Source organism: Somniosus microcephalus, chromosome 13 (genome assembly GCF_052327205.1).
Source record: "Somniosus microcephalus isolate GS21.2 chromosome 13, FLI_Smic_1.0, whole genome shotgun sequence".
Taxonomy (NCBI): domain Eukaryota; kingdom Metazoa; phylum Chordata; class Chondrichthyes; order Squaliformes; family Somniosidae; genus Somniosus; species Somniosus microcephalus.
This window is the reverse complement of record NC_140999.1, coordinates 71614970-71637354: the sequence shown is the minus strand read 5'-3', so window position 1 is coordinate 71637354 and position 22385 is coordinate 71614970. Positions and strand designations below refer to the sequence as shown.

General features: G+C 49.4%; 1 protein-coding gene across 4 annotated transcripts in view; it reads right to left on the bottom strand.

Annotated features, from left to right (window-relative positions):
* The window catches only part of LOC147108412 (uncharacterized), an 80156-nt gene that overhangs the window by 15393 nt on the left and 42378 nt on the right, over nucleotides 1-22385 (bottom strand). The window lies entirely within an intron of this gene.

Below are 22385 nucleotides of genomic sequence, written 5' to 3'. Positions count from 1 at the left end.
ATACTGACGCAGTCCGTGTCCATATGCAGCAAGACCTGGACAACATTCAGACTTGGGCTGACAAGTAACATTCGCACCACACAAGTGCCAGGCAATGACCATCTCCAACAAGCGAGACTCTAACCATCTCCCCTTGACATTCAATGGCATTACCATCGCTGAATCCCCCACTATCAACATCCTGGGGATTACCATTGATCAGAAACTGAACTGGACCAGCCATATAAATACTGTGGCTACAAGAGCAGGCCAGAGGCTGGGAATTCTGCGGCAAGTGTCTCACCTCCTGACTCCCCAAAGCCTTTCCACCATCTACAAGGCACAAGTCAGGAGTGTGATGGAATACTCTCCACTTGCCTGGATGAATGCAGCTCCAACAACACTCAAGAAGCTCGACACCATTCAGGATAAAGCAGCCCGCTTGATTGGCACTCCATCCACCACCTTCAACATTCACTCCCTCCACCACCGGCACACTGTGGCTGCAGTGTGTACCATCTACAAGATGCACTGCAGCAACTCGCCAAAGCTCCTTCAACAGCACCTTCCAAACCCACGACCTCTACCACTTAGAAGGACAAGGGCAGCAGACGCATGGGAACATCACCACCTACAAGTTCCCCTCCAAGCCACACACCATCCTGACTTGGACCTGTATCGCCGTTCCTTCAGTCGCTGGGCCAAAATCCTGGAACTCCCTTCCTAACAGCATTGTGGGTGTACCTACACCATATGGGCTGCAGCGGTTCAAGGCGGCGGCTCACCACCATCTTCTCAAGGGAAATTAGGGATGGGCGCTAAATGCAGGCCTAGCCAGCGACGCCCACATCCCATCAATGAATTTTTAAAAAATTGTAATAGAGCCACCTGGTGGACTGCTGATGTATATAATAATTCTTCTTCCTCTTAAGAACATAAGAAATAGGAGCAGGAGTAGGCCAATCGGCCCCTCGAGCCTGCTCCGCCATTCAATAAGATCATGGCTGATCTGATCCTAACCGCCAATCCACTATCACAGAACCATCTCCTGAATCTAACAGAATTAGACACACGAAATAGGAGCAGGATCAGGCTACACGGCCCCTGGGCCTGCTCCGCTACCCACAGGGCCATGACCGATCCGAACCTAGACTCATGTCCAAATTCCTGCCCGCTCCCCGTAACCTTTAATTCCCTTTACTTCTTCTTAGGCAGTCCCTCAGAACCGAGGATGACTTGCTTCCACATTAAAAATGAGTTTGCAGGTGACTGATGAGTCCAATGCGGTACCTACAGTCTCTGTCACAGGTAGGGCAGACGGTGGTTAAAGGTGGGTGGGGGGGGGGGGGGGTGCTTGGGATGACGTGTACTCCTTGCGCTGCTTCAGTTTGCTCCCGGTGAAGAGACTCGAGGTGTTCGGCGCCTTCCCAGATGCTTCTCCGAGATTTAATAATAAAGCTATGTGCAATACAGTTCTTACTGGAAGCCATGTTGTGCTGTTGTATATATGCTGTGTCTCAAGATATCACAGAATTGGCGATGAGGATGCGATTGTGGATTCCCTAGCTGAAATTTTTGTTGGAGGATAATCTTGCCAACCGACGGAGGGACTGTTAGAGGTGCTTAGTTTTTCAGTTCCACTCTCAAGAATGTCTCTGAACTTCGATCATTTTTGGGTCTTTTGAATTATTATGGAAAGTTCCTCCCAAACTTGGCTACATTGTTACATCCACTGAATGAGCTGTTGAGAAAACAGGTCCCTTGGAAGTGGTCAAAAGATTGCGACACAGCATTCAAAGAGTGTAAAAGCCAGTTAGTACAGAGTACCATGTTAGTTCACCATGATGTATCTAAGGAGATCAAGCTAGCGTGTGACGCCTCTCTGTACGGAGTTGGGGCAGTGATCTCTCATGTACTAGATAGTGGGGAGGAGAGACCAATTGCTTTTGCTTCACACATTCAGTGGAATCATGCGCAGATCGAAAGGGAAGCTTTGTCATTGATTTTGGAGGTCAATAAGTTTCACAAATACTTGTTTGGTTGTAAGTTTACCAGTTACTGACCATAATCCCCGACAGCAAAATATATATATATATGTTGCATCTCAAGCCATCGCATATGTCTCTAACAATGACTTATTTTTCCTCCCCTGCACCATTTCCAGGATCTATTCCTTAGCCCCCTACTTTTTTCCCCATTCTCAGGATGTGGGCATTACTGGCAAGGCCAGCAGTTATTGCCCATCCCTCATTAGCCTGATAGTGGGCCTACTTCAGAGAGCAGTTAAGAGTCAACCACATTGGTGTGGGACTGGAGTCACATATAGGCCAGACCGGTAACGACGGCAGGTTTCCTTCCCTAAAGATCATTAGTGTACCAGTTGGATTTTTATGATAATTCAACAGCTTCACAGTGACTTTTACAGATACCTTCTCTGCTCTTAAGATCAACCCCAGCTTCTCCAGTCTATCCACATAACTGAAGTCCCTCATCCCTGGAATAATTCACGTAAATCTTTTCTACACCCTCTCCCAGGCCTTCACATCCTTCCTAAAGTGCGGTGCCCAGAATTGAACACAATACTCCAGTTGAGGCCGAACCAGTGTTTTATAAAGGTTCATAACTTCCTTGCTTTTGTACTCTATGGGCTGGATTTTGTCAGCCCCGAGGAGGCAGGTATGGAGGCGGGACTGCCAGTAAAGTTGCAGAATTTGGGGGCTGGTGGCAAGCCCGCCCCCAACCTGCCTCCATGCCTTCTTGCCAGGAGGCAGGAAGCCGTCCTGCTCCAGGTCCCGTCTCCTCGAGGCGTGAAAGGGATTAAATCCTATTAACTGCCTGTTAACAGGTAGTTAACAAGCAGAAAATAGGATTAGCCCCATTTTTCCATCCAAAGTGCAGGCTTACCGACCTCGGGGAACCCCACCAGGGTGTAGCAGGTCTGCGGGGGTCGGAGGGGTCTGAAAGTGCAATGCAGAGGTGACTGATGGGTGCAAGTGTGGAGTGGTAAATATGTAAGGTGAGTGTAAAGTATTAGAAAATGTTTACTTACCTTTGTTTCTGCCTACAGCCTTCAGCTGCTGTGGAGCCGGAGTCTCGACATCTCCATTGTAGATTTCACAGACTGGCTGTTGGATCCTCCGAGCCAACAGCCAGGTGATTTCTGCAAAGTTGAAAGGTTTGATGAGTCCTAAACACAAGGGCCTAGAAATTCAGTTGTTTGCGCCAGCCGCTAGCGCCTTAGGAGGAGGAGATGTTGGGCGCTAGGCGGCTAGCGGCCGGGCGCAGCACGATCTGCGCCTCTCCCCAACTTCAGTAAAGATTTAGCGGCGGCGCAAAGCCTTTGCGTGCGCTCAGCTGCGCGCGCAGATCCTGACGTCATTTCATCGTGCAACGCCTTTTGTTCACCCCAAACCGGAAATTCAGTGGCGCCGGCCTATTGTGCACCTGGCGCCCCTAGCGACTGGTAGAGGGGAACGGTTCTCAGTCGCTGCGGGGTGCGAATTAAAGGGCACTCCTCCTGCAGTAGAAAAGGCAGCCATTTTGCAACACTCCTTCTTTGTGAGAGACGGATCTTTGCAGAGAGACAAAGGTAGAGAGCTTTCTGGTTTGGCTCAACACTCGCACAGGTACTTGTGGCTTCAGGCCACAGCTTTGCACTTGTCTTTAACTTCAGAGCCATATCATTGATTGGAAACATATAATGGGGGCTGCAATGGGTGCAAACGTTGGCCTTCTCCATTGCATTCAAAGGGCTCAGAGACGCGGTGAGAGTGGCAGTCAAACAAATCCACCCTCCCCCTTTAAGAGCTCACCGGCGCCAGAGTGTCTGCCGTCAATCAGCAACTCGCCGCACCTGCGCTGCGCCCGCCCTCGGGGGTATCGCCCCGGGCCGCCGGCTTAGCGCCTAATGATAGTCGTGCATCGCCTGTTTTAGCGCAGCAGCAACCTCTTGGGGCGATGCCACTGAATATCGGCGAAGGTGGCGCGAAGTTGCGCCGGGCGCAAACTTTGGCGGCCGCCCGGCTGTAGCGCCCCAAACATGGCTATACTGAATTTCTAGGCCAAGGACTCATCAAACTACACAGAATGTCAGTGTTTGACAGCTTCAGAGAGCTGTGTGGTAAACCACTGTTTGTATTCCTGTTTGTCCTGTTTGTATTCCACTGTGTACATGCCTGGACATGCCTCGGCTGACTCCTCCCACAGGTCCTAGTATAAAGGTGACTGCTCCCCAGCCCTTGGTATCCTGGACCGGTCGACCACTCGAGGCAGACCTCCATTCTGTTGTTAATAAAAGCCTTTAGTTACTCTTCTAACTCTCAGTCTTTTATGAGTAATTGATAGCGCATCAATTTTATTAACAACATTTTTATAATGGAGAAGATCCTCACACCAGCATGCCTGGACTTAGATCATCGGGAGGCGGACTCATCCACCAAGTTTACTCACTGGCTTAAGTGTTTCGAAAAATTCCTGACCGCCTCCGAAGCAATCAAATCGGACGAGGACAAACTGGATGTCCTGACCTCCAAAGTGAACCACCGAGTGTACTCGGTCATCCAAGACGCGACCTCGTACGCGGACGCTATCAAGCTCCTCAAGGACCAGTACACGCGCCCAGTGAACGAAGTGTACGCCAGGCACCTCCTGGGGAGTCGTAAACAACAACCTGGGGAATCGACCGTGGAATACCTTCAGGCACTGTCTGTGCTTGGCCGGGCCTGTGGTTGTAAGGATGTAAAGGCCGCCGTGTACACAGAGGAACTTATCCGGGACGCTTTTGTAGCGGGCCACAGATCCAATTACACCCGACAGCGACTGTTGGAGCAGAGTAACCTCGACCTCAACAAGGCCTCTGAACTCGCACTATCGTTGGATGCAGCCTACCAGGGCATGGATGCCTACTCCTCTGCACCGTGGACGCCGCGGGGAATGACAGCCTGGGACACGGTAGGACCGCCTCATAGCGCCGTGCCACCCCAGCCACACCCCAACAACGGCCCAACTACCGCAGCAGTGTCCCAAGGCCAGACAGCAGTGCCCCAAGGCCAGAAATGCTACTTCTGTGGCCAGGCAAAACACCCCAGAGCGCGCTGCCCGGCGAAAAACGCGATCTGCTCGGGCTGCGGGAAGAAGGGACACTACGCTAGCGTCTGCAGGGCCAAAGCCACCCCGAACCCCAGCAGCGCCGCGTGTGGGCCATGCGGGCCGCCATTTTGGACCTCCCCGGCCGTGTGCGAATCACCGGTACAGCAGCCATTTTGGACGCCTCCAGCCACATGGGGATCATGGATGCCGCCATCTTGGACGACAGCCGGGACGCAGCAGGCCCCCGACACCGCCTCATCTGATACCCGCAGCGACACACCGACCCCTACGCTGGCATCCGTTACACTGGACCAAGCGAGACCGCACCAACTGGCCAGTTCCACAATGGACATTAAGGTAAATGGTCACGATACAATCTGCCTTTTTGACTCTGGGAGCACGGAGAGCTTCATCCACCCCGACACGGTGCGGCGTTGCTCTCTCCCAGTCCTGCCTGCGCAACAGCGGATTTCTATGGCCTCCGAGTCCCAGTCGGCGGACATCGGCGGCTACTGCGTGGTGACACTCGTAGTAGACGGGACCGTGTACGATCATTTTAAACTTCTGGTCCTGCCTGACCTCTGCGCTGCCGTCCTGCTGAGGTTAGATTTTCAGTGCCACCTTAAAAGTGTTACGATGGCGTACGGTGGGCCCCTACCCCCACTCACAGTCCGCAGCCAGCAGCTTCCAAATTGCCCGCCGCGCACCAGGTGCAACCTCTCCACACTCAGAGTCACCACCCCACCACTGTTTGCTAACCTCACCCCCGACTGTAAGCCCATCGCCACAAAGAGCAGGCGATACAGTGCCGGGGACAGGGTTTTCATTAAAACCGAAGTGGAGCGGCTCCTGAAAGAAGGGATTATTGAGGGCAGCACCAGCCCCCGGCGAGCCCAGGTTGTGGTCGTTAAGACCAGCGAGAAGCAGCGCCTGGTCATCGACTACAGCCAGACAATAAATCGCTACACCCTGCTGGACGCCTACCCACTCCCCCGTATAGCTGATATGGTCAACCAGATCGCGCAGTACCGCGTCTTCTCGACCATTGACCTGAAATCAGCGTACCACCAGCTCCCCATCCGCCCTGAGGACCGCCAGTACACTGCCTTTGAGGCAAACGGCCGCCTCTATCACTTCCTTAGGGTTCCCTTTGGCGTCACCAACGGGGTCTCCATCTTCCAAAGGGAGATGGACCGGATGGTAGGTCAAAATGCGTTGCAGGCCACTTTCCCATATCTGGACAATGTGACCATCTGCGGCCGTGACTTGCAGGACCATGACGCAAACCTCGAAAAATTCCTCCGCACCGCCCAACTCCTAAACCTGACATATAACAAGGAGAAGTGCATATTCCGCACAAACCGCCTCGCCATCCTTGGCTGTGTTGTGGAACACGGAGTCATCGGCCCCGACCCCGACCGGATGCGTCCCCTTATGGAACTTCCACTGCCCCACTGCCTCAAGGCCCTGAAGAGGTGCCTAGGGTTTTTCTCCTATTACGCCCAGTGGGTCCCCTACTATGCGGACAAGGCCCGTCCGCTGATCAAGTCCACCTCTTTTCCCTTGACGGCAGAGGCCCGCTTAGCCTTCCACCGTATCAAGGAGGACATTGCCAAAGCCACCATGCACGCAGTGGACGAATCCATCCCCTTCCAGGTGGAAAGCGACGCGTCCGACTTTGCCCTGGCCGCTACCCTCAATCAGGCGGGGAGACCCGTGGCCTTCTTTTCACGAACCCTCCAAGGCCCGGAGACCAGACACTCCGCTGTTGAGAAGGAGGCCCAGGCGATTGTGGAGGCTGTGCGTCATTGGAGGCACTACCTGGCCGGAAAACGATTTACCCTGCTCACTGACCAGCGTTCAGTTGCTTTTATGTTTAACAACAAGCAGAGGGGCAAAATCAAAAATGACAAGATCTTGAGGTGGAGAATCGAACTTTCCACCTACAACTACGAGATCTTGTACCGGCCCGGGAAGCTAAATGAACCCCCGGATGCGCTATCGCGTGGCACCTGCGCCAGCGCGCAGATCGATAGACTACGGGTCCTCCACAATGACCTCTGCCACCCGGGAGTCACCAGGTTCTTCCACCTCATCAAGGCCCGCAACCTGCCTTACTCTATTGAGGAGGTCAGGACCATGACCAGGAACTGCCAAGTCTGCACTGAGTGCAAACCACACTTTTATAGACCAGACAGGGCCCACCTGATAAAAGCCACTCGCCCCTTCGAGCGCCTGAGCGTTGATTTTAAAGGGCCTCTCCCCTCCTCCGACCGCAACGTGTACTTCCTCAATATTATTGATGAGTACTCCCGTTTCCCGTTCGCCTTCCCCTGCCCGGACATGACCAGTGCCACGGTCATTAAATGTCTGAACAACCTCTTCACCCTGTTCGGCTTCCCCAGCTATATCCATAGCGACCGGGGCTCATCGTTTATGAGCGACGAACTCCGTCAGTACCTGCTAACTAGGGGTATTGCCACAAGCAGGACCACCAGTTACAACCCCCGGGGGAACGGACAGGTGGAAAGAGAAAATGCGACAGTGTGGAAGGCCGCCCTGCTAGCTTTAAAGTCTAGGGGCCTTCCAACCTCCCGCTGGCAGGATGTGCTCCCCGATGCGCTCCACTCTATTCGGTCACTGCTCTGCACTGCCACTAACGCCACCCCTCATGAGAAAATGTTTGTCTTCCCAAGGAAGTCCACATCGGGGACATCGCTACCGCCATGGCTGACGTCCCCAGGGCCGGTCCTACTGAGAAGACACGTGAGGACCCATAAAACGGACCCCCTGGTCGAGAGGGTCGACCTCCTCCACGCCAACCCCCAGTATGCTTACATCGCATACCCGGACGGGCGGGAGGACACAGTCTCCATAAGAGACCTTGCACCCTCGGGGACCACAGTAACCCACTACCCACTACCAACCCCCCCCACGATCCGATATCCAGCCCCAGCAGACGGCAGGCCTGGGCCCCGCGACCCGCTCGACATCTACGAGGACGACACGCCTGTGCCACAGCCTACGCTGGACTCGACGCCGGAAGCTTCACTACCCCTGCCGTCGCCACGCCGATCACAGCGGCAGACAAGACCTCCGGAGAGACTCCAATACACTAACTTTTAATACACTTCACCCCGCCGGACTCAATTTTAAACAAGGGGTGAATGTGGTAAACCACTGTTTGTATTCCTGTTTGTCCTGTTTGTATTCCACTGTGTACATGCCTGGACATGCCTCGGCTGACTCCTCCCACAGGTCCTAGTATAAAGGTGACTGCTCCCCAGCCCTTGGTATCCTGGACCGGTCGACCACTCGAGGCAGACCTCCATTCTGTTGTTAATAAAAGCCTTTAGTTACTCTTCTAACTCTCAGTCTTTTATGAGTAATTGATAGCGCATCAAGCTGTCAAACGCTGACATTTCTTCTTTCAAAAAATCCTGACAGATGGCACGTCATACGTTGACATGCTCGGTCAGTGACTTCCCCCTAATTGGCCTGCTGAGTCCGCTGGGCGGGCTTAACAAGGTCAATCAGGGGAAAATCCCGCTGGTTGGCCAGAAGCTGATGGAGGCAGGATTGAAAGCCGGCAAGCAGCAGTCCCGCCTCCAAAAGCTTCTCATTGACAAAATCCAGCCCTATGACTATTTATGAAGCCCAGGATCCCGTATGCTTTTTTAACCACTTGCTCAACCAGCCCTACCATCTTCATTTGTGCACATATACTCCCAGGTCACTTTGTTCATGCACCCCCTTTAGGATTGTACTCTTTAGTTTATATTGCCTCTCCTCGTTCTTCCTACCAAAATGTATCACTTCGCATTTTCGCGTTAAATTTCATCTGCCACGTGTCCGCCCATTTCACCAGCCTGTCTATGTCTTCTTGAAGTCTATCACTATCTTCCTCACTGTTCACTATACTTTCAAGTTTTGTGTCATCTGCACATTTTGAAATTGTGCCCTGTAAGTCCAAGTCATTAATATATATCAAGAAAAGCAGTGGTCCTAGTACCAACCCCTGGGGAACACCACTGTACACCTTCCTCCAGTCTAAAAAACAACCGTTCACCACTACTCTGTTTCCTGTCACTTAGCCAATTCCATATCCATGCTGCCACTGTCCCTTTTATTCCATGGGCTTCAACTTTGCTGGCAAGCCTATTATGTGGTACTTTATCAAACACCTTTTGGAAGTCCAGGTACACCACGTCAACCACATTGCCCTGATCAACCCTCTGTTATCTCATCAAAAAAACCTTGATCAAGTTAGTTAAACACGATTTGCTTTGAACAAATCCTTGCTGGCTTTCCTTAATTAATCCACGTTTGTCCAAGTGACGTTAACTTTGTCCCTGATTATTGCTTCTAAAAGCTTCCCCACTACCAAGGTTAAACTGACTGGTGTGTAGTTGCTGGGTTTATCCTTACACCCTTTTTTGAACAAGGGTGTAACATTTGCAATTCTCCAGTCTCCTGGCACCACTCCTCTGTATCTTTCCCACAAGTTGGTGGCCTATAGAATACACCTAGTAGTTTAATGGCACCTCTATTATTTCTTAACTCCAACCAAATAGATTCTGTCCTTGACCCCTCCAGGACCTCCTCTCTCTCCAGCACTGTAACATTCTCCTTAACCAATACTGCCACCCCACTTCCTTCCTTTCCTTCCATATCTTTCCTGAACACCTTATATCCAGGAATATTTAAAACACAATCCTGCCCTTTTTTGAGCCATTATCACCACGGCATCATATTCCAATGTGGCTATTTGCACCTGCAGCTCACCAACCTGGTTTACCACGCTTCATGCGTTTGCACACATGCACTGTAAACCTATCTTAGGCCTTCTTGTATTCTCTCAGTCTGACCCCACCTAATACCTTACTATTTCTTAATCTAGTGCTATCAGTCTCTCCCAATCTTTTGTGCACGTTGTTTCTCCTTTCTAATGCTACATCCTGGTGCCCAACCCCCTGCAAAATTAGTTTAAACCTTCCCCAACAGCACGAGCAAACACCTGCCTCCCCCCCCACCCAGAGGATATTGGTTCCGGCTCTGTTGAGGTGCAACCCATCCGACCTGAGCAGGTCCCACCTCCCCCAGAACCGGTCCCAATGTCCCAGGAATCTGAAGCCCTCCCTCCTGCACCATCTCTCCAGCTACGCATTCATCTGCTCTATCCTCCTATTTCTATAATCACTAGCTCGCGGCACCGGGAGTAATTCAGAGATTACTACCTTGGAGGTCCTGCTTTTTGATCTCTTTCCTAGCTCCCTAAAATCTGCCTGCAGGACCTCAGATAGAATCTCTTTCTATCTGTGTCGTTGGTACCGATATGGACCACGACCTCTGGCTGTTCACCCTCCCCCATTAGAATGTTCTGCAGCCGCTCAGTGACATCCTTGACCCTGGCACCAAGGAGGCAACATACCATCCTAGAATCACATCTGCGGCCACAGAAACGCCTGTCTGTTCCCCTAACTATCGAATCCCCTACCACTATTGCTTTCCCGATCTTCTGCCTCCCCCCTGCACAGCTGAGCCACCTGTGGTTTTGTGGACTTGGCTCTGGCTGTACTCCAGAGGAACCGTCGCCCTTACTAGTATTCAGTACTGGTTGGAGAGCAAGATGCACTCAGGGGACTCCGGTGCTACCTGTCTGGTTCTCCTAGTCTGTCTGGCGGTCACCCATTTCATCTCTGCCTACACACCCTTACGCTACGGGGTGACCACCTCCTGAAATGTGCTATCCATGTAGCTCTCAGCCTCAAGGATGCACCGCAGTGACACCAGCTGCTGCGCAAGCTCCAAAACCTGGAGCTTGAGCTCCGCCAGCTGACGACACTTCCTGCACACATGGTTGTCCAGGACACTGAAAGCATCCTGGAGTTTTCACATGGCAGAAGATGTGCATTCCACGGGACTGAGATACCCTGCTAACTAGCTTAACAGAAATAAACTCAAAAAAAGAACAATTACCAGTTACTCACCAATTTTTTTTTCCGCTTCAGCTCCTTCCCTTATACTGACATCGCCTCTCCCTCTGGGCTCTCGGGCCTACCTTTATCACCGGCTGCTCCTCTTGCTCTCTCCTCCTAATTCCCACTCTCTCCAAATTCCCAATTTAGCACTCTGTTTAGGAGCACTCTGATATAGCTAATAGATATATAGCTGTAGCTAATCTGCTGGTCATATCACTTTTATGATCTACAGACCACCATTTTGGACTATTCCTTCAAGGCAAAGGCACAGAACCCCGAGGTACAGAATCAGCCAAAATATTTTTGGAACGAGAGAAGTCTCCCCCTCCCTGAAGGTTTCCTGGCTTGGTCAAATCTTCTTAATTGTCTGTGAGCACTTTTGTTACTCAAAAAGGTACCTCATCATCCTGAAACTGTCCTGGGAATATCTGAGGGTTGTCCATTATATGAAGGGAATATTCTTCCAAGATCTCCATAACACATGCATCTAGTAGAAACTTCAGTCAAATTGTGTGAAATAGTCAAATATGCCTCCCCCTTCTTCTGGAGCCCTCTGTTGTAGTTGAAGATGTTGAGGTAGGGGTCACGAGGGGCAGCAGATTTTTTTCTTTTCTGGGTTTTGCTGACCATCTTAACAGGATGCAGTATGTCCAGGGTGAATTCACTCCTATTCTGAGAAAGAAGATTGGTTCTCGACAGAGGAAAGCCTGATCTGTCCATTTAAAGACATCCACAAACATTTTTTGTGCCTTTGAAAGCAGATTACCGCTGCAGAAGATTTCCAGACTGTTACTCAAAAATATCAACTCCATCAGCCTCTTTTGGGAATCAGGTGAAAAGTCTTAGGGGGAAAAATTCGGTTGCTTGGCGCTAATGGGTGGTAAAGCAAATAATGCTTGGGCGCGGCGATGTTTGTGTCGCTCGCGAAATTGAGCATTTTGCGGTGGCGCTAAACACTACCGCCACGATCTCCTGCTCCCGCAGATTGTGACGTCACTTGAGCGTGCAATGCCCTGGACCGGATATTGAGTGGTGCACCCTGCCTTACCGCCTGCCGCTAGCAACGACAGGTTGAGGGGAATGTTCTGCAGTCGGGAAGGGACTGGGGGAGCGCTATTTAAAGGCAACTGCTTCCTGACTTTTTTTTGTCGGCGACATTTTTGCACCACACATTCTGAGAGAGAGAGAGAGAGACAGAGACAGAGAGAGAGAGACTGAGACTGACTTCTGGAAAGATTCAACGCTGTGTGAAGGAGGTTTGGGTACTGAGCTGCACTTTGCAGGTTCATTTTGATTTGTCCTTCCTTGCATTGATTTAGAAGAGACTATGGGGGCTGCACTCAGCTCTTTCCCTGGGCCTCTCCATTGTTCTTTCCAGCAGAATTTATGTACAGGTCTCTCCAGGCCGAGATTCAAGGCTGCAATGAGCAGGGTGTGGATGGAGAGCAAGATCGACCCTCCCCTTTAAGAGCGTCTGTGTTCCATTGCTAACTGACATCACGAGCTTCGCCACCGCTCTGAGGTAGCGCCTCGCTCCTCGGCATTAGCACCTTGAGGTGTGTAGCGCCTGATTTAGCACGTCAATCACCTCCAGGGGCGATAGAAGCCAAGTTTGCAGTCGGAGGTGATAATTAGCACCAGGCGCTAAACTTTGCGCCCGGCCGATAATTGTGCCCCAAACGGGGCGATACCGAATTTCTCCCCCTTAAACTCTCAGTCAAGTGAAGTGTTAAAGGATAATGCCTCCTTTCCCCAAGTCGAGGATGATGAAATCTGTATGGTAGTCAGGTCAGTTTAGGTAGACTTCTTGTGCATATATTTCACCCAATGTGCCTGGTAAGAAGCTATACACATTGGAAATAACAACAGAAAATGCTGGAAATACTTAGCAGGCCAGGCAGCATCCGTGGAGAGAGAAACAGAGTTAATGTTTCTCTCTCTCCAAGGATGCTGCCTGGCCTGCTGAGTATTTCCAGCATTTTCTGTTGTTATTTCAGATTTCCAGCATCCACAGTATTTTGCTATCGTATACACATTGGAGTCTGATTGGAGCTTCTTATGCAGTTGTTTACACCCGTCCTCAGGAGGAAATGGAGCTTTCCCTTGGACAGAGGACTTACTACATTTTACATTTTGTCTGAGCCTGGAAGATGACTGTAACATAAGCCTTCAGATATCTGGAGGTCACAAAGAGCCTGTCCAGCTTGGACACTGCCACAATTACCTATAACAGATTTTCCCCACATTAATCTTTGTTGCTGCAAACAGGGAACAATAATTTATAGCCCTATAGTGCTAATTACATTAAAAGATGTCTGATTAGGGTTCAGGATAGTGTGAACAAATTGAGAGGAAAGGGAAAATTTGAAGAACATCAGGAGAGGCAAATGCACGGGTGAAGAGGGTTCAAGGAGGGTTCTAAATGCAGGGAGGAAGCTCAAGTGGGCAAAGATAAAGTGACCGAAGGAGTTGACGATTGGAGGGTGTGCATAAGAAAATAAGGCTGGGGGAGCTCACAGGAGGTAGGGAAAGACTATGCCATGAAGGGATTTGAAGGTGAGGTTGAGAATCTTAAAAGTAATTTCTGTGGGAAACCTGGAAGCGTGGCAAGGACACAGTTGATGGATTGTGGGCCTTAGTGTGGGTAAACAAATGGGCATTCTGAATGACCAAGAGGCAGAAGTGGGGAGGCAGGCAAGGAGTGTGTTAGAAGTCTTCCAGCTGTAAGGTGATAAAAGCATGGATTAGGGTGTGTGCTTAGGTTTTTACTCTATCGTTATCTCTGGTTGTCCTGACAAATTTACTGGACCATGGCTTAAGCTATAAAACAACACAGATTTATTGACAAGTAAATGGATGTGATTAGAAACAAGGATGCACTGTTGATTTACAGTAGTTACTGCCTTATCTATCCCTCTACAGAAGCAGAAGATAGAAATCCAGAACAGTCATATCTGCTGGCTTGTACTTTATTGTATTGCAAATTGTTGTGTCTCAAGGGGTTTTATACCCTTACCTATATAACAATTAAGAAGGACTCCAGGGTGGAGAGTTTAGTTAACGGCCATTTTATTTACAATGTGCTTCTTCACTCAATGCACTACATTTCCCATAGTGCATTGCAAATCACCACTACAGTATCCCTTGTGGGACAATTCTAATACACATTCAAAATACACAACATATTTCCTCCCCCTTAAAATAGAATGTCCACAAAACAGAATAACTGAAAATGACTACAACTTTGGAAGAGAGGGTAGACTACCTCTACATTCTGCTAACCCTGGGGATTATTCTGCCCCATGCACACAGGTTAGCACTAACTGTAACTAAGGCACTCTGGAGGCTGCCTTTCTCTTTGGGGGTAACGCCTAGTCTCAGGAGCAGGCTCTGGCTGGCTCGCCCGTGACCCTGCAGGCGTGGCTTCCTCCCTCGATGGCACAAGAGTGGATGGTGCCACCGTCTCAGGGTCGGACGACTAGTCCCTGCTGGAGCCCCCAGCAGGTCCTTGATCCTCTGTTTCTTGGGTTACCTGTGGCGACTGTCTTGGCAGTAACTGGTCTACATGCCGTCTCCATGTTCGGTCGTCTCCGGTGCGGACTCGGTATGAAACGGGGCCCGTCTTTTGAATGACCGCAGCCGGGACCCACCGCTCCGGGGTGGTGTAGTTACGTGCGAGGACTTTGCCCCCCACCACAAAGTGTCGTTCTTTGGACCTCTGAGCTCGTCTGCTGACTTGATCCTGCTGATTGGCGTGCACCACTGCTTCTGTGGACGTTGGCCTCAGCAGGTCAAGGCATGTCCGTAGCTGCCTTCCCATGAGTAGGTAAGCAGGAGATGCTCCAGTCGTAGCATGAGGCGTGTTTCGGTATTTCAGCAAGAAAGCATTCAGACGCTGCTTTAGGAGGTGCATCACTTCTTGCCGCTTTCAACGCGCGTTTCAGCGTTCTGACAAATCTCTCCGCCAATCCATTCGTGGATAGATGATAAGGCGCGGTGAACGTGTGCTGGATTCCATTGCTCGAGGAACTCCTCCATCTCCTGGGATGTGAACTGTGTTCAATTGTCGGTTACGATCTGCTCTGGCAGACCAAATCGCCCGAACATCTCTCTGAGTCTCGATGGTTTTCTCCGTAGTGGTAGTGGACATTACTGCAACCTCCGGCCATTTGGAATGGGAGTCCACCGCGACCAGGAACATCGCTCCTTCCACTGGTCCCGCGAAGTCCAGATGGATCCGTTGCCACGGTGTCGCCGGCCATTCCCATGGATGCAGTGGCGCTGCTCTTGGCGTATCCCTGGTTATCTCGCATGATGGGCATGATTTCGCTTCAACTTCAATTTCATGATCCAGACCGGGCCACCAGAAGTAGCTTCGTGCCAGCTCCTTCATCCGGACAATACCACAATGTCCTGAGTGCAGCTCGTTGAGGACATGTTTCTGCAGCTTTGGTGGTATGATCACTCGCATGCCCCAAAGGAGGCATCCTGACGTGACAGACAACTCCTTCCCTCTTGACAAGTAAGGTAGGAGCTCAGGTGGTGCGTCTGACACCCGTGATCCGTCTCCTCACATCACCCGATCCAGCACCTTGGATAGCGTAGGGTCCACTCTGGTCTCTTTCTTGACCTGCCGGGCCGTGACATGGGCATTGCTCACCATGTCAAAGTAGAAAATCTTCTGCTCACAGCCTTCAGAGGGCACAGGCAGCGGAAGTCTTGACAATCCGTCCGCATTGCCATGTGCTGCTGACCTCCGGTATTTGATGTTGTAATTGTGAGCGCTTAGCAGCGCCCAGCGCTACATCCTGCACGCTGCCAGGGAGGGTATTCCTCTGCGTGGACCAAAGATCGATGTCAGAGGACGATGATCCGTCAGCAAGGTGAATTTCCTTCCGAATAAGTAGTGATGGAACTTTTTGATTCCAAAGATGATGCCCAAAGCCTCTTTTTCGATCTGCGGATATTTCACCTCCGCCTTGCTCAGGGACCTTGACGCAAATGCAATCGGCTTCTCTTCGCCTCAGAGAAAGATGTGGGACACGACCGCGCCGACGCCATAAGGCGACGCGTCACAGGCCAGCTGAATCTGCAACGACGGGTCAAAGTGCGTGAACACTCTGGGGTCAGTCAAAGCTGCTTTGGCTTTCTTGAATGCAGCTTCGCACTCCTTCGTCCACGCCCAGGCCTTGCCCTGACACAGCAAGTCATGTAATGGCTTCAACAGTGGTGCCAGCTGTGGAATAAACTTTCCGTAATAGTTCAGGAGACCTAAGAATGACCGCAGCTGGCCGACATTTGTAGGTGCAGGAGCGTCGGCAATGGCTTTCACTTTTGACGGTGCTGTGTGTAGGCCGTCCGCGTCGATGACATGGCCTAGGTACTCCACTGATGGCTTGAAAAATTCGCATTTGTCCTTGCGAACGCGTAAGCCATATTCTTCAAGTCTTCCCAGTGTCTTCGTCAGGTTCTGCAGATGCTCATTGTCATCCTTTCCTGTGACAAGAATATCGTCGAGATAACATTGTACCCCTGGAATGCCGCTTAAGATCTGGTCCATAGCCCGCTGAAACAATGCTGGTGCTGACGTTATACCAAAGGGTAGGCGGCAGTACCTGTAGAGGCCCTTGTGGGTGGTGATGGTGAGGTACTTCTGTGAGTCCTCTTCTACATGCATCTGCAAGTAGGCTTGGCATAGATCAATCTTGCTAAACTTCTGACCACCTGCTAGACCCGCGAAAAGATCTTCAATGATGGGGAGGGGGTACTGTTCAGCTGAGAGCACAGGATTCACTGTTACTTTGAAATCTCCACATAAGCGAACCGCGCCATCACTCTTCATCACTGGTACCACGGGCGTGGCCCACTCACTGTGCGAAACCGGCACCAGGACCCCTGCTCCAGGTCAGCCTCCACCTTTGGTCTGAGGGCGTAGGGAACGTTCCTGGCCTTCAGGAATCGTGGCTGGCTGTCAGGCTTCACCTTGAGTTTGACCGTAATCCCCTTCATACGCCCCAATTCTCCGTCAAAGACAGCCGCATGCTTTGTCAACACTGCCGCTAGCCCTGCCTCTTCGACTGACACCGCATTCACTTTTTTCCAATCCAGATGAATTTTCTCCAACCATGGCCTGCCCATCAGGGATGGATAGTCACCCATGACCACGTAAACTGGCAGCATCACGGTTTGTCCATTAAGCTCCACCTTGACCTCAGTCTTACCCAGCATTGGGACTGTTTCCCCAGTGTAGGTCTTTAAGATGCGCTTGGCCGGCATCAGTGATAGGTGGTTGTTTTTCTTTGAATAGCTTCTCCGAAATCAAGGAGACAGCGGCCCCCGTATCCAGCTCCATTTTGACCGGTATTCCCTCCAGTAGTAGAGTGACTCCATAGCCTGATGAGCCTCCATTCACCGTTAACACATGGAGATTCAGCTCCCCATCAGAGTCTGTGTCACTGTCTTCCTGTTCTTGTTTCACCATGTGTAGGTTTTTCTTTTTAGAACGCCAGTTGGATGTGTTTCCTTGTTTGTTTTTGTGTGTCTCTGTGTAGGATTATTTGCTTTGCCCTTTACGCACACGCTCAATGTGTCCTTTCTTTTTACATTTCCGACAGGTCAGGTCTTTACACCAGCAGTCACATCTGTAACACTCTCTGGCGCCCCTTGCATGCTTATCCGGTGTAGCTGCTACCCTGTGCACTCTTGTTGCAGCCCCCAACAGCTGTGCATCTTTAGCTGCTAACTCCATAGACACAGCGAGCTCCACTGCTGATTTAAGTGTCAGTTTGTCAGTCGTGAGCATGCGCTTCTCTGTTGCTTCACATCTTAATCCACACACAAACCTATCATGGACAGTGTCATTTAGAGTTTCACCAAACTCACAATGCTCAGTTAGCTTCTTTAGCACTACAACATATTCAGCTATGGACGCACCCTCCCCTTGGTTTCGTTTGTGAAACCTGAACCCCTCAGCAATCAGCAGCGGCTTGGGTGCGAAATGTGTTTCCAAAACTTCCACAATCTGATCATATGTCTTAGCGCCGGGCTTATCCGGGTGCATCAAACTCCGTAACAAGCCAAATGTTTTTGCTCCGATCACACTGAGGAACGTCGCCACTTTCACGTCATCTTTAATGCCATTTGCAGTCACGAAAAATCCGAAACGCTCTGTATAAGCACTCCATTGCTTCGCCGTTTCATCAAATGGTCCAAACGCTCCGGTTAGCATAGCCATTTTGTTATCTTTTTTCTTCCCTTTACAGTCCTTTTCCTCCACTTTTTAATTTTATTTTTACAGTCCTTTACCTCCACTTCGTTTCACTGTATCGTTACTCTCCCCCTTCTTATTTGTGTAACACACGAACCGGCACCTTTACGAGGCGATTGCATCAGCACTAAACTGCGGGCGCGCCATTAAGAAAAGACAGGAACTTCTTACTTTAAACATCGCCGATTCCAGTGCAAAGTGATGCGCAAGTCCGTCGTCCTCGTCGTCAGTTTTGTTGTGTCTCAAGGGCTTTTATACCCTTACCTATATAACAATTAAGGAGGACTCCGGGGTGGAGAGTTTAGTTAACGGCCATTTTATTTACAATGTGCTTCTTCACTCAATGCACTACATTTCCCATAGTGCATTGCAAATCACCACTACGGTATCCCATGTGGGACAATTCTAACACACATTCAAAATACACAACACAAATTGGACTAGACAGAAGGTTGCTGACCTTTACATAAGTTTGTTGCGGTCACCGAGTCACTCTCTGGCCTATCTATCTCTGATAATTTAAAGTGGACAGGCTGAAAAATACTTGTAAAAAAGTGACCAGCACAACTTAAATTTAAATACGTGGTCTCTTAAACTGAAAGAAAACCTGCCAAACATACAGATAAATAATAAAATTCGCAAGATGCTTGCATTTACTTTAGATGCTTGCATTTACTTTAAATGCTTTGCACCTGCCTTGTACACCGGCCCAGACACAATGCTTATGGCTTACCACCTCACACCCATCCACTGATTTTTTTTGTGGATCTGGGGCATGCAGAGGCAGAAAGTAATTCTGGATTCAGGTCCACAGGGGGAAACCATATCCACCCCAAATGCGTGGGAGCATGATAAATACATGCAAATGTAAAAACACAGCCTCCGGCATGTTTTTTGCCAATTACTCTCTTGGAAGGCTGGACACAAGTGTCACAAGTTAGGCCCCACATCCAAAATTGAGAGACTGGCAGAGGGTGGCCAGGAGCAAAAACCGAAGAGGGCCCTGTGCAATTGCTCTCAGACTGCACAGGTTCCATCATCCAGAGAAAGAAAATTTTTGAAAAATAAATTATTTTTAAAAGGCAGGTTAGCAACCACCTCTTCCTTACGCAGCAACTCTCGCTGGTAGTGCTCCATGGCAAAAGGCTGGGGAGCCCACTTCCTGCATGTAAATGAGCCACAGCTAGAAATATGGCCAGAGAGGCAGAAAACCTGCCACATCAGAAATGTGTTACAATTAGGAGGGGGGGGGGTGGTGGGGGCGGGGGGGAGGAATCAGAAAACCTAGGCTGATGTCTATATTCTGGGTTTGTATCAAAATTAGCTGGAGCATTTTCTGTGAGTGAATCTAGGCTCAGAGTTTCTGCTCAAGTTACACTGATTCCCTGATGCAATTCAGCTGGATCGATCGTCTGGATGCTTTTCACCCTCTCTGCTTCCAGTGTTTCTCACCAGAAGTTACCAGAGGCATGCAATACATCCACCCATGTCTGGACATGCAAAATGTAATGAGGGAAATAAGTAATCCATGTATTTCCTGTCATTTCACCAGAGCAGTCAATGCTAAACATATCTGTTAGACCCTGGCAGTGTTGCTATGAGTGGTGTTAGGGCTACTTAAATAGCCAAAAGCTTGTGCAATCAATCGCTGAAAGATTGCAAGGCTTGGATACCAAATTCAAAACTATTTTAAGTTATTTTCAAATTTATACTGGCAACACAGTAGATGTCAGCACTGCTGCACAGGTCTGAGGTTTGCTGCAGCAACTCTCCGGCCCGGTTTCAGGCATGCTCTACAGCAGAGTCTGGGGAGCCTGTTAACATAAGAAATAGGAGCAGGAGTAGGCCATACGGCCCTTCATGCCTGCTCCGCCATTCAATAAGATCATGGCTGATCTTCTATCTCATCTCCATATCCCTTGATTCCCTTAATATTCAAAAATCTATCGATCTCGAATATACTCAACGACTGAGCCTCCATAGCCCTCTAGAGAATTCCAAAGATTTATCACCCTCGGAGTAAAGAAATTTCTCCTCATCTCAGTCCTAAATGGCCGACCCCTTATTCTGAGACTGTGACCCCTGGTTCTAGACTCACCAGCCAGGGGAAACATCTTCCCTGCATCTACCCTGTCAAATCCTGTAAGAACTTTCTATGTTTCAATGAGATCACCTTCCATCTTTCTAAACTCTAGAGAATATAGGTCTAATCTATTCAATCTCTCCTCATAGGACAATCCCCCCATCCCAGGAATCAGTCTGGTGAACCTTCGTTGCACTCCCTCTATGGCAAGTATATCCTTCCTTAGGTAAGGAGGCCAAAATTGTACACAATACTCCAGGTGTGGTCTCACCAGGGCCCTATATAATTGCAGTAAGACGTCTTTACTCTTATACTCAAATCCTCTTGTAATAAAGGCCAACATACCATTTGCTTTCCTGACGTGGGGTCATTGACCTGAAACGTTAACTTTGTTTCTCTCTCGACAGATGCTGCCTGGCCTGCTGAGTAGTTCCAGCATTTTCTGTTTTGATTTCAGATTTCCAGCATCTGCAGTATTTTGCTTTCGTATTTGCTTTCCTAATTGCTTGCTGTACCTGCATGTTAACTTTCAGTGATTCATGTACAAGGACACCAACATTTCCCAATCTCTCACCGTTTAAAAAAAAAAAACTCTGCTTTTCTATTTTTCCTACCAAAGTGGATAACTTCACATTTCTCCACATTATATTCCATTTGCCATGTTCTTGCCCACTCACTTAGCCTGTCTATATCCCCTTGAAGCCTCCTTGCATCCTCCTCACAACTTACATTAAAATTATACAATGACCCCAAGGGCATAAAAATCAGCTGGAATCAGAACTGTATCTCTGGGGGCAGGGCGCCCTACCACACTGAAGCAGCTCCCCAATTCTGCTAAAGAGAAAATTCTATTCCCTGTTTTTTAACCCTAAATATACTGTGATAAAAAAAAGTGATGCATCAAATAAAACCTTTATTTTTGACAGCGTAGGTAGCATCAGAGGTAAAAGAAAGTGACTTTGTTGATGGAACTGATGCAAGGATAGAAGCAGAGTTGAGGGGTAGCAGCAAGCCAAGGTTCTGCGTCACTGGGCTTAGCCACAGTGGCAACCGGGAAGGAAATGGAACTAAGGCTAGCAAGTGTGCATGCATTTGCAAGTGCTGAAGAAGATGGCTGACATTAAGCTAGAGAAAGCTTTGGCTCATCCAGTAGCAACCATGGTCACTGGAGCAGGGTGCAACAGAGCTGGATGTCATCAACATATAGGTAAAAATTGACCCCATGTTTTCTGGTAACATTACCTAGAGGCACACATGTAAACAAAGAGGGCTACAGATAGATTGTGGGGGTACAACAGAGGTTACAATACAGCACAGCAAGATAAATTATTTGAGGTGTTGCAATTTTTATGGAGCAACAGCTCAGAGTGGAACCAGGGAAGCACCTTGCCATGTAGATGAACTGTGGAGGAGAGGTGTTCAAGGAAGGTGAAGCACTAACAGTGTTAAAGGCAACAAAGGTCGAGATAGTATGGTGAGACGTATTCACAGTAACATGCCAGTTTGGTTTCAGTGCTATGGAACCTGGATGGCTTTGAATAGGGAGTTCTGGGATCATCATTTAGAGGCAACAATGTGGTCCAGGACTTCAGAAAGAAAGGGAAAAGCAACAACTGAACCCTACAATAACCTGACTGGTAGATATATCTACCAGTTCCATATTGAAATTCTTGTCCATCCTGGTTGTCAACCCACAAATTACCAGATTTATTCACTTCAATTTCATAAATTGTCACGGTGAGATTTGAACACAAACTCGGGGCTGCTAACCAGAACCAGAACCACGACACTAACATACCCAGATTTGGTACTGACTCGATAAAATTCAAATGAACTTCCTCCCAACAGAAAACCAATAAATGGTGATTTAAACCTTTTGTGATGTAGGAGGCAGCGAGATCTGCTGCAAACAACAGCAAAAAATAAAGAGTACTTTGGGTGCACACTACAACAGAAGCAGAGCGAGAACATCACCTGGCCACTCAGA